A 13451-nucleotide genomic window follows, 5' to 3' on the forward strand; every position below is an offset into this window, starting at 1 on the left:
TGAAATTGTCTGTTGTAATTCTCCGTCACATTCCCTCGAATGTTGTTCCCCCCAATAGCGTTGATGTTGCCACATCAAAAGTGAACATTTCTAAATGTAAAATACCATTAATGTTGACTCCTCTTTTACATTTATATATCAAACGTTCACCAGGATATGCTCTTTTCTATAATGTAAACACAAGTTTCACATTTAGGAGAGAGAGAGAGAGAGAGAGAGAGAGAGAGAGAGAGAGAGAGAGAGAGAGAGAGAGATTCTCTCTCTCTCTCTCTCTCTCTCTCTCTCTCTCTCTCTCTCTCTCTCTCTCTCTCTCTCTCTCTTCTAATCACAATATATCTTTCTATTTTTCTTTCACTATTAACAAAAGAACTGCAAAAGAATTAGGATCATTAATTCACCCTTTCCATTTGTGTATTTGGACATTACAAGACGAGATGTTAACAACATTAGATGAAAATTCCTTCAACTTCCATCGTCTGCCCATTACGTAGACAAGATGTTTACATAGCGCTTAGAAAATAGAATTAGATCTAACCTCTATATATAATATAAAAAAGTTAGATAGATAGATCCCGAATTAGATATAGAAAAAAAAACAATAAAGACAAAATCGTCCTTGGTAAATACCGAAACTTATCCTTAAGGAAAGCCTGGCTGTTTGCAAAAGAAAATGAGAGCAACCGTCAAGGGGAAACTAAAAAGAAGTACGATCTTAAGTATGATATCTATAATTATATTCATATATCGTAAGGTGAATATAATTACTTCCATCTTACTTTATTTATTTGTCTGGATATATTTATTTGATGAAGTCGGCTAAAGCGGTTGAATGGCAGCAAAGTCACCTGGCCGGAGTTGCCACAATTTAGTTCATATTTCGTAATGGAATTTCATTATTATTATTATTATTATTATTATTATTATTATTATTATTATTATTATTATTATTATTATTATTATTATTATTATAGCATCTTACTTTTTCAACTAGGGATAATCTGAGGGGAACAATTAGTGTGTTATAGATATCAGCCAATCCATGAAGATTGAGAAGACAAAAAGTCCCCAGAAAAGTTTTCTCTCGGTGGTAAACTAGGAAATCCAATGTCTCCATTCCAGGATGGGAAAACAGATTACTTTTATTTTTATAAAAGATTGTTGTTCTCTTTTTCTGTTTGTAACAGAAGCAGTATATTATTTATTATGGGAAAAAATTAACTTTTATGTGAACCAGTAAAGGAAATGATATTCTTGAGCACTGTAAAGGTTGAGGATATTTTTGGCGTTGATTTGAAGATTAATTTGAAGAATATTCTCAAAACAGGCTATGATACTGAGGTAACCAAGTGCTCTCTAGTTCCATGTGTCTAAATGTTTATATATGAATATATTTATTTGTCTATTCATTGAATTTCTATTTAAAATTAGTTTTTATTTCTATATATTCAGTTATTGCCACTAACTTTTCAGGGAATTGACTTTTAGAATTGTCGATTCAAATTCCAAAAATATTGGAGTTCAGACGAAATGACTCTGTTTGTTTGATACAAATTTATCGTCCATTTTTGTATAATTGTGGCTCTTTCAAGGTCAAAATGATCACCAAAATAATTTTGACTAATTTTGTCGGTGGGCTTTGGGTAGTGATAAGGAAGAAATGATTATTTGTCTCGTATATAAGATATACTACCGAGTGGCGTTTGGTGTATCTAGACCTAGACCGTCCAGAGGACATAACTTGATTGTCTTTAGGTTATATGCATGAGCCGTACCAGTCTCGGGGGGAGGGGGGGGGGGTTGCTGGGGGGGCGGTTGCTTGGGGGGGGGGGTGTATGAAATATGTTACGGCAAGAGTTCCACCGTGTGTCTGAGTTAATATCATAGCATAAATTTATATATATATATATATATATATATATATATATATATATATATATATATATATATATATACACATATATATACATATATGTATATATATATATACTATATATACAGATATATATATATGTATACATATATATATATATATATATATATATATATATATATATATATATATATATATATATATATATACAGTGTAAATATATATATATATATATATATATATATATATATATATATATATATATATATATATATATATATATATATATACATATATATATATATATATATATATATATATATATATATATATATATATATATATTTATATATATATATATATATATACATATATATATATATATATATATATATATATATATATATATATATATATATATATATATATATATATATTACCTCAGGGAAATCCTTTTAGTTTTTTTTATGTCTCTTTGGGCTAGGGTTATCTGTTCCACTTCTATTCTCTCTCTCTCTCTCTCTCTCTCTCTCTCTCTCTCTCTCTCTCTCTCTCTTTCCACCCGATGCTGAAACCCTTTGATTAATAGCTGGGTAAATACATACACATGTGTAATCGGCTGAGATAGCAATCACGTGACCAAGCTAACTTAAACTTACTTTGACGTCATATGGCTTTTTTTTATTTAGATGATTTCAACTCTCTATCTGATCAAATGATCAAATCATAGCGAGTTCATCATTCGTCCTCTGAAATTGTAATGGACAGGTTTTTAAGGTTTTGTTATGACTTCATATCGAAGGCGACTTTGCATTTTATTGTCTGGCTATAAACAATGCCAAAATTCCTTTCAACAAACATTCTCAGTTCAGTTCTGATTTGATGAGATTTGAAGATCATATATATGAGTCATATTCCAAAAATATCAGTGTTTATTTTATAAAGATTTCTAGCAGAAGGAAAAGAAAACAAATTGAGAACATATGCTAAGCAATAAATACCAAATTTCAAGTAATACTCCGAGTAATAATAATAATAATAATAATAATAATAATAATAATAATATGTCCATCTTAAGAAAGAGAAAATTAATTAAATGTTTATTGATTCTGTTTATTAACGAGTAATTATTGCTTATTAGGTTGATATGACGAGAGTTTTCCAAATCATGACTTACATTTAAGAAGAACGACCAAAGGTCTTCATAAGTTGTTAATAGATTTTTTATTATGTCTTCTTGCGTAAACTCTAATACCCAAAGTTAGATATCCTTAACAAAGGTTTTGTCTTAAAGAAAAGAAAAAAACTGGGAAAGAAATCAAGAGACGAACGCTGAAATCTCTCTCTCTCTCTCTCTCTCTCTCTCTCTCTCTCTCTCTCTCTCTCTCTCTCTCTCTCTCTCTCTCTCTCGGTTATCTTTTAGACAAGGGTTCGATGCTCACCCCAAACCTATTTTCTTCATCGTTTATATTTTGACAATTAGCATATAAAACCACCTCACTACCATCCCTAACTATTCTTCCATCATTTTCCCTCACCAGTTACCAAATGACATCCTTAGATATAGGGAATAGGAGGCCTCTCCATATACATATAAACAAGTGAGACCATGTTTCGTCTTGAGAAGCAGCAGTCAAAATGGCACTAGCCGCCAAATTCGAATTTGCGAATAAAATTGCTTATTAGTTTCTAACAATAAGGGATGATGGGTTGTTTGAATAAAAAATTTATTACAATGAATGTATTTGGTCCAAATTAAGATTTCATGATCAAATAGCAGGTCTATCAGGTTTATCAGAAAGCATCATCGAACTACATACACTTCATTAATGATATCTGCCCCAAAAATGATAGACTGTGCATTAGCAAACCATATTCACCCATTAATGCTGCTTTCTGTATCATCATTAAATTCTCTAAGAAACAAATCCTTCATTTGTGAAATGATGGAATCAGCCAAACCATCTCCCAATGCAATGATTCCAAATGGAATTTCAAAGTAATACATTATCCATTAATGATTTAAAAGAAAAACATTTGCAATGGAAGTTGAACTTTCTCTGTGAGAGAGAGAGATAGGATCAACTTCATTCAACTTCACTGGAAGTTGAGAATGAAGCTTCGTAACAATTCCTCACCATGAAGTTCGGTTTATAGATCAGCGATTAAGGGGATTTTGAGGCAAATAAATCCTTTATTTCCCCTTTAAGGATAATATGTGTGATGACAATAGTCAGTAGCATAACGGAGTCATTGACATTAGTTAAGAGGATAATAATTAACGGAATGTTTTATTTGAATATTTTCCCTGAACACGGAAATTTGTCTTCCATAATTGGTCAAACAAATGGGTTGATTGATAGATTATAGATTGTTTCGCACTTTTATCTTATTTATTTATTCAGAGAGAGAGAGAGAGAGAGAGAGAGAGAGAGAGAGAGAGAGAGAGAGAGAGAGAGAGAGAGAAGCAGTTCTGTGTCTGATTATCATAACGTCAAAGACAGCAGGATGCAGAATATATACATCTGTTAAATACTAATTCCCAGCAGTCCTTCAAGAATGAATAATTGATTACAAATACCACTGAATTTCATGAATGATGAATCATAATGAAAAATAGCAATGTAGAATCCATCCTCCTTCATCCTGGAATCGAACTCAGTCTCTCTCGATGGAGGATTGAGTTCCACTGCCACTAGACCCTCGGGTTTTGCATCAAACATATTCATGAACAACTGAATCTTCTTCTTCTCCTCTCTCTTGTTGGACCAAACTAAGCGACTCAGTGACTGTTTCTTTATTGCCCTGAAATTTCCTCATTTTTTTCCCTCACTGGTATATTTTCCTTGTTGGAGCCCTTGTGTGCTTTAGAGCATCCTGCTTTTCCAGCGAGTATTATAATTTAACAAGCAACAATAATAATAATAATAATAATAATAATAATAATAATAATAATAATAATAATAATAATTCATATGTTTTCAGCATCGCTCATCAAATTGGTTCAATTATTGACATTAAACTGCTTCCTGACACATCAGGTCAAACACATTCCAAATGACACAAATGATATTTTGTAAAATTTCAGCGGCTCTGTATCGGATAAAGGTTAATGGTATAATTGTGTGATATAATTATTGTAACTGAATTTATAATCCAATAATTGATGTCATATGTGGATAAAAATATGATTTAATGGGGTTGAAATATTGATAGTGATTTTTAGGCTCTGTTGTTACCATATTTTGAGAGGTGGAAGATTTGAATTTGAAATGCATCTGTTTAGGGAGATAGAATAAAATATACATTACTGGAATATTTATTTTCATTTGAAAGAAAAGTCAACTCACTTAGAAGCTTTTGAATTTGTAATCCAATTCTGTTGCTTGAAAATATTAAATCAATCCCACTAAAGAAAAAAATTGCCTTTACAGACACAAAAATATATAATCTAAACAACATCTTACCAAGAAAATTCAAACAAACTAAAACATGTTATGGCAAGCTTAAACAGGTTATTCTATTATCAATTTGGGAGAAAATGAGAGATGAAAAAAGCAATAACATTGCATTGTTTGAGCGTTTCTGAAACACGTGTTATCAAATGTTGACATCATTAAGAGTATTGAATACATGTGCTCTTTAACGTATAGCCTTCAGGAATTTTACTTGGAAGAAAATATTCTTTATCAGAAATGACTATCGATATTCAACTTCTGCTTTGAAGAGAATCAAATCCAGCTGAGGATGCTCTTACCTGTCGCAGGCACTGACCAATTCACAGAAAGACTGGCACCTGACAGACACACATCAGGAACTCCTGTATTATAAGAGTGTGCCAGGATCTTCTTTGGCGACAAAGGGCAGTTTCGCACCTTCTGAGCTTGTTAATGTATTTCTATGATGGTAAAACATTTGTGATCTTCCTCTTTTTATTCTGATCCACATAACTCCAATAATGTTGTACATATTACCGAAAGATCTTTTGATATAAGGCAAAAGGTCATCACATAAAAGTTGTCTGCTTCCACTTTTGCTAGCTCATCCACCACAACATGATTGGGGCAATTGTTAATCAAGGACAATCTACCTCATAAATGAAACCAAATTTGTCTCTCTATTGTTAGAGCCATGAAGCTAAAGGTTAAGTGAGATTGATATTGTTTCTACTGAAACACAGGATAGTGAATCAGAGTCTCTTTAGCTGGGTCAGATCCCTTCAATTCATTTGACGTATATCAAAATATTGAAGGTTATCGTTCAAATGCCAATTTCCAAAGATCTCAGTTATTGGAAGCCATTTGGGACATTTGGTTGCAGATTCCAAACCATTTATGGTCATCCCAGGGCCATAAACATCTTTTATATTGTCCATCAAACATTTTCCATTCACTCGGTAGAACGTTTTATTGAGTCTGTCCTTAATCTTGTCCCCTCAAATTGACCCATCAAGATCGTTTAGACTTTACATCTTTTTTATATCTTTCTGCTTTCGTTTGGACTTTTTATAATATACTCTTCATTCTGAGGCAGTTTTAGCTCTTCACCCAAAGTTGAATCCCATTTACCATTGATTTACCCATTATTCGTTTGGGTTGATGCTAAGCCTTTAAGTCAGAAAGGCCTTTTTGTGTCAGATATTTAAAGGTAACTGACAAAAGTTCATTCAAACTATTTCCCTAATAAACATTCATATAAAAAGGCATCTTTAATTCAATTTAAATCGTGTTTATGTATAGCATAAAACTCCCTGTCGTGAATTACAGTAACAGTCATCTTTTCATGCCAATGTTTAGAGTAATTGGCTGATGACACTGATTATTCTCCTCCATATTTGTGAAACACTGAACACCTTCTGTACTGTCTTTCTAGTCTAAATTATTTTTATATGTATCTATTTCTTCTGTATATCTCATTTCCCTCTCTCCACAAACTAGTGCTCTCTCTCTCTCTCTCTCTCTCTCTCTCTCTCTCTCTCTCTCTCTCTCTCTCTCTCTCTCTCTCTCTCTCTCTCTTGGAATCCACAACATTCGACTAAGAAACATGCATAGAATTTCTTGTTTATATCACCCGAAGAAGCAAAAAGTTCTTTAGATATTTTCAGCTTTAACGAGAATAAGAATTATGAGTTTATGTGTTCTTCTCAACCAGAGTATTTCTTTTAAAACATTGGCCAAGGATATCCTTGTTGAAATCACCTCAAATTCGTGGACATCGTAAATATTAAACGTTTTTATACCTACTGTAGGAATAATTCGCTTACCTACCTCGAGGGCAGACCCATGCTAATAAAATACTGTTCTCTTTTTATTTCTTCCCTGCAGAGTCCTTCTCCCAAGCAATTCCTGCCTCCGCAAAATGCACAGACTTTAGACTGCTCAAGTAAAGACAGTAACATGAATTCATGGCGGAAGGAACTCTGGCCATATCCTGAATTAACCCAAGGAGACCCTGATGGGTCTCTTGCATATTCCTTAGGGTGAATCAAGTTATGTCCTCTGGAGGGAAGTATAAAGGGATTCCTCGCACGTCTTTGAGTTTTACCTTGCAGGAAACGATTCTCATAAACAAATTTTACTTTTCTTCAAAAAGGAAACTGGAAAGTTTGTTAATATGAATTAATTTGAGTTATTGGGAAATTAATATACCGATAATATTATACTAAGATAAATCCGTTGGTAGATGCAGATATTACATTACAATACGTAACATAGACATAAATATTGAATATCAGTGTAACAGCATCACTGTATATCGTTATTGTAGTCTCTCTCTCTCTCTCTCTCTCTCTCTCTCTCTCTCTCTCTCTCTCTCTCTCTCTCTCTCTCTCTCATGTAAAAGCCATTTCTGGTGAAGCTTGTAATCGCTACAAAACTTGATTGTCATACGGAGCTAAGCTTCGTTCGGCTTATATGACAGTATTCAAAGTCTCTTCGTTCAAGCGGTTGACTGGATAAATAAGTAAACTATTTTTGTTTTCCTTCAGAAGATAAGAAGTGTTTTAAAAGATTCTGTGTATAATGCCAATATCTGTACAGCGGTATTTACTTTATCTATTAATACACAGAAATTATATAAAATATATGCAAATAATGGATATTAGGAAGGACTAAATAGAATAGAGAATGAAAGTAAGTAACCGTAGTAGGCTACTTAAATAGAACCCAACCTTTAACCACGACCTCCAAAGGTCTTAAAACCAACACTAATCCGACCGCCGTGTTTAATCTAGCTTAACTTCAGGTGTGCTTGTTTTAAGGCTCATTCAAGGAAATTGGTTGAAAGAAGAGGAATCCTCCACTAAGCATTTAGAGAAAGCCTGTCACTCAACGGTCAGCTTTGACTGTTTGGCTTATAAATGTGCTTTATACAGAGAGAGAGAGAGAGAGAGAGAGAGAGAGAGAGAGAGAGAGAGAGAGAGAGAGAGAGAGAGAGAGAGGTAGCAATATCTGTAGGCTACAAGCTCCAAAATAGATCGATATCTAGCTATCCATTAAGATGTCACGGACACAAAAGCGATTTATCTTTCTCTCCTGGTTGTTCCTGTAAAGTGTAAACACATCTCCATCATAGGTAAGAAGATGCAAGACTGACCTATTTTATTTGTGAACCTTTGTGTAAAATGATGACGTCGCAGCATTGGCTTTTCGAGAGGTGTCACAAAACGCACACTCATATACACATAATGATGATAGCATTGCCTGGACCTACAGTAGGTTAATATGCAGGTGTCTATTTCCGTGGACCATGACCTAGGGCGTTCTGAACCCAGCCACCGAGGGGGGAAGGCAACCTCAACTTAGTGCCGGTCCCAAGCCCGGGTAAATGGGGAGGGAGGGTTGGCGGCAGGAAAGGCATCCAGCCATGAAAAATTAGCCAAAACAACTATGATCAGTGAGTATAATCGGAATGAAATTAATGGTAGGGCATTCTCCTTAAGTGACGCATTGGGAACTCGCCTGATCCCTCCGAAAAATCGGCAAGGGCTACCCAGCCATAGGTGGGCTGGGTTAAAGAGGCAAGCTCAGAATAAAAAATCTGAGGAGAGGATGAGAGTAGCGACTCTGAATGTGGGGACAATGACTGGAAAAGGGTGAGAGCTGGTTGACCTCATGGAGTGAAGGAAGGTTGGAGTGCTTTGTGTGCACGAGACCAGGTGGAAGGGAAATAACGCAAGAGAACTAGGCGAAGTTGTATATTATATTACAGTGGAGCAAATATGGAGGGAAAAAATGGAGTCGGAATAATATTATCGAAAGAGTTGAAGAAAAATTTGATTGGGGTGAATAGGAAAAATGACAGAATTATGAGCTTAAAGCTAGGATTGGGAGCAACAATAGTCAATGTGGTTTGTGCCCGTGCCCCGCAAACTGGATGTTCAGAGGAGGAGAAGGATACATTCTGGGAGGAGATGGACCAGGAGTTAGGAATAATTCCTGCAAGGGAAAGGGTAATTATAGGAGAAGATCTGAACGGCCACTTGGGAATTGGTAGGGAAGGGATAGAGAGAGTGTATGGAGGTTGGGGTGTGGGTGAGAGAAATGATGGAGGAGAAAGAGTGATTGATTTTTCATTGGCTTTTGGCCTAGCAATGATCAACACATTCTTGGAGAAGAGGATTAACAGACTGATTACTTACAGTAGTGGTGGCAGGGAGAGCCAGATAGATTTGCTGCTGTGTAAGAGAGACCATCTGAAGTAAGTTAAAAATTGCAAGGTGATAAATGGGGAGAGAGTAGCAGTGCAACATAGGTTAGTGGTAATTGATTGCAGAATAAGGAATTATAGGAGAAGTAAAAAGACGAGAATGGACCCAAAAATTGATTGTACGACAAAATAGCTAGTCCCTCTATAACTAGTTCCAAAATAGGTAGTCCAAAACGGCTAGTTCCAAAATAGCTAGTATACCAAAACAGCTTGTTCCAAAATAGCTAGTATACCAAAACAGCTTGTTCCAAAATAGCTGGTATACCAAGTTAGCTAGTATACCAAAACAGCTAGTGAACAAAAAACTGGCATAAAAAATACTTAAACACCTGATAGACTATTTAAAATTCATACAATTATTTGGTAATGCCAGTATACAAGAAATGAATTTATCAAAATTTAATAAATTCATTGGTAACACCAATATACAAGAAACAAACTATTTAAAATTCATATCTAACCAGTATTTTATAACATAGGTAATACCACGAAGAACTTCAAATGTCGACATTTCTTCATTTTGGAGTCTTTTTTTAAAGTTTGAATCCTTCCATTATTTTCCTTTGGCTTTTTTGCTTGTAGTCTCCCTTTCACCCGATAAATAAGAGGTCAACTTATTTCTTTGCAACTCTAAATTTGGAAAGACGTATTTGAAAACATCCACAACTGGTTTCTCAAAATCTGTGGTAATTGTTTTTGGCTGTAAGTCTGGGCACTTTTCTTTCAAGACACTAAAGGCTTTTTTTATATGTTTCCTTTGTTTTATTTTTCAACAAGATGTAGACACATGCAAATAAATATTCACTTTTAATAGCGTGGATCGTGTAGTTGATGAAATAGTTGTATAACCATTTTGAATGCACCATCACACATCCAGTGTGGAGCAGTTGCAAGTATGTCTAGCATAGTTTCACTTGCGAATATTAGTATTTTATGAGAATCACTTTCATCATAAAGTAAAAAGCATTCTTTTGCACTCCGTATAGTAATTGTTTCAAATTCCTCAGCTAAATTGATTTCTGAAAGTGATTCCGGTTCTGGAAAGTAGCCTTCTCTTTTTAGCCTTTTTCGTTGGATGCATTTCGTAAGTGCTTTTCTTTTTGGCATGCAAGACAAAGTTTCACAATCAATATTTTGAGTAATGTTAGCAATGATTCTACGTGATGGAGCTGTTGAACCAGAAGCTTCGTTTCTTAACACACTTAAGGCAATCGTAACTTTTTCCTTCGGCATATGGGGTGCATGTGAATGATTCTGACCCAAACTTACATCACTTGTATCACTATAATCAACCGGAGTTGTAGCAGTTCCCTTGCAGCCTTTGATGACGCATCTCCAGTTGTGCGTTTCGTTATTGGTTGTATTCTTTCGATAAACATCCCTCATCACGTATTTGGTCACCTCCTTTTTGCAATTTTATCACTTTCATGTTGATGGGCTTGTCAAACTAAAACAAATATTTTAGATATCTCAGATTTAAAGCTATTTTAGATTGCTCAGATTAAGAGTTACCAGTTAGAACTTACTGTTTGGAACAAGATATTTCAGAACCATCCATTTTGGAATATGCTGTTTTAGTATACTAGCTATTTTGGAACTAGCTGTTTTGGTATACTAGCTGTTTTGGAACTAGCTGTTTTGGTATACTAGCTGTTTTGGTATGCTAGCTAACTTGGAACTAGCTGTTTAGGACTAGCTATTTTGGAACTAGCTATTTATGGACTAGCTGTTTTGGGTTTCACACCAAAAATTAAGTGGTGAAAATTGAAAGAGGAAGAACTGAGAGTCTTGTTTAGGGAAAGAGTGCTGGAAGTAGTAAAGTTACATGAGGATGTACAAGAATGGTGGACCGAGAATAGTAAAGTGATTCTAAGGATCGGCGAGGAAGTACTTGGAAAGTCATCAGGAAGAAGACCCCCAAATGATAAAGAATCATGGTGGTGTAATGATGAGGTGCAAGAATGGGTAAAAACCAAGAAAGAAGCCAAGAAGAAGACAGATCTATCAGGACAAGAGCAGGATAAAGAAAACTATAAACAAGCAAAGCATGAAGCAAGAAGAGCAGTAGCAAAGGCAAAGGCAGAGACATTAAATGAAGTCTATAAAGAGATGGAAACACCAGAAAGAGAGAAGAAAATATTACAAATTGCTAAGGCCCGATATGCTGCATCTAAAGACCTGGCACAGATAAGGCAAATAAAATATAGGAATGGTATAGTTTTAGCAGAAAAGAATGAAATTAAAAGAAGGTGGGAAACTTATTTTGAAGGACTATTGAATGAGGAGAACCCAATTATTATTATTATTATGATTACTAGCCAAGCTACAACCCTAGTTGAAAAAGCAAGATGCTATAAGCCCAAGGGCTCCAATAGGGAAAAATAGCCCAGTGAGGAAAGCAAATAAGGAAATAAATAAATGATGAGAGCAAGTTAACAATAAATTATTCTAAAACAGTAACAATGTCAAAACAGATATGTCCTATATAAACTATTATTGTCAAAAACAGATATGTCATATATAAACTATAAAAAAGACTCATGTCACCCTGGTCAACATAAAAACATTTGCTCCAACTTTGAACTTTTGAAGTTATACTGATTCAACTTCCCGATTAGGTAAGATCATTCCACAACTTGGTACCATCTGGAATAAAACTTCTAGAATACTGTGTAGTATTGAGCCTTATGATGAGGGCTTGGGTATTAAAATTAACTGCGTGCCTAGTATCAAGAACAGTATTTGAAGATGGACTCCCAAACGAGACAGTTACCATAGGAGTTACTAGAAGAGAAGTAGAAGAAGCAGTAAAAAGGATGAAAAATAGTAAAGCTGCTGGTCATGTCATGAGAAGAGATGAACAGTATACTAGGAGGAGAGTGATGGAAATGGGGGTACAGGGAACGAGAAGGAGATGGAGACCAAAGCGAAGGTTGGTGGACTGTATCAAGGATGACCTTTGATCAAAGGGATTAACCTGTGATGAGGTGTGGGACAGAGGTAGATGCAGAAAGCTGACCAGAAACATTGACCCCACATAGAAGTGGGATAATATGTAGGCAAAGAAAAAGAAGAAAAAGAAGATGACCTGGGGCATTCTGGTTTCCCAGGTGAGTAACAGCATTGCAGGAGTTCCTGTCCTTGGTCGAAGAGGATCCTTGCTGACAAGTACCTGAGCTCGCCTCACTTTAAAGATTGAGAACAATCTAAAATCTTTTCTTCACCTTTGGCAGAATTCTTCAAGGTAGTTTTACATCACTAAAGCATTATGGGAATGTCAAAGCACAGGAGGGGTACAAAGTCAAAAGTCAAGCTCTTGACCAGCAGTGCTTGTGTGCTGTCTCCCATTAGACCAAGCACTGGTAGCAGGAACATGAGCTCCTGTACACTATATGGGAACACTTTCCGAGCCAGGGTCGAGTTTTTGTACAGCTCTGCTTCTTCAACAGAGCCGTGCAGAGAGATTGGTCTGTAAAGAAGCATTTATCATCCAATACATAACCTCTCACCTACAGTAAGAGGCAAGAACTAACTAAGATCGTTTTCCTGAATGGATATGTTCTCGGTGTGCAATCAAAAATGACTTCTTTGCCAGAGGTAGTAACATCTGCAGGCACGGTCAAGAACATTGCACCTGGTACGAGACCCAGAGTTATGCGAGTGGACATTTATTCTCACTGTGTGATGAATTTCGACAAATATTTCGACCAAATACAGGAGCAGGAGAAGGAGCAGCAAGTAGCCTACACTAGTTCTCTGGTACACACCATTTTTCTCTCTCCCAACAGAGAGAGAGAGAGAGAGAGAGAGAGAGAGAGAGAGAGAGATCAGTCAATCATCAAGGGTAGTGAGAAAATGGTGGTCCTATTCATCC

Source organism: Palaemon carinicauda, chromosome 25 (assembly GCF_036898095.1).
Source record: "Palaemon carinicauda isolate YSFRI2023 chromosome 25, ASM3689809v2, whole genome shotgun sequence".
NCBI lineage: Eukaryota > Metazoa > Arthropoda > Malacostraca > Decapoda > Palaemonidae > Palaemon > Palaemon carinicauda.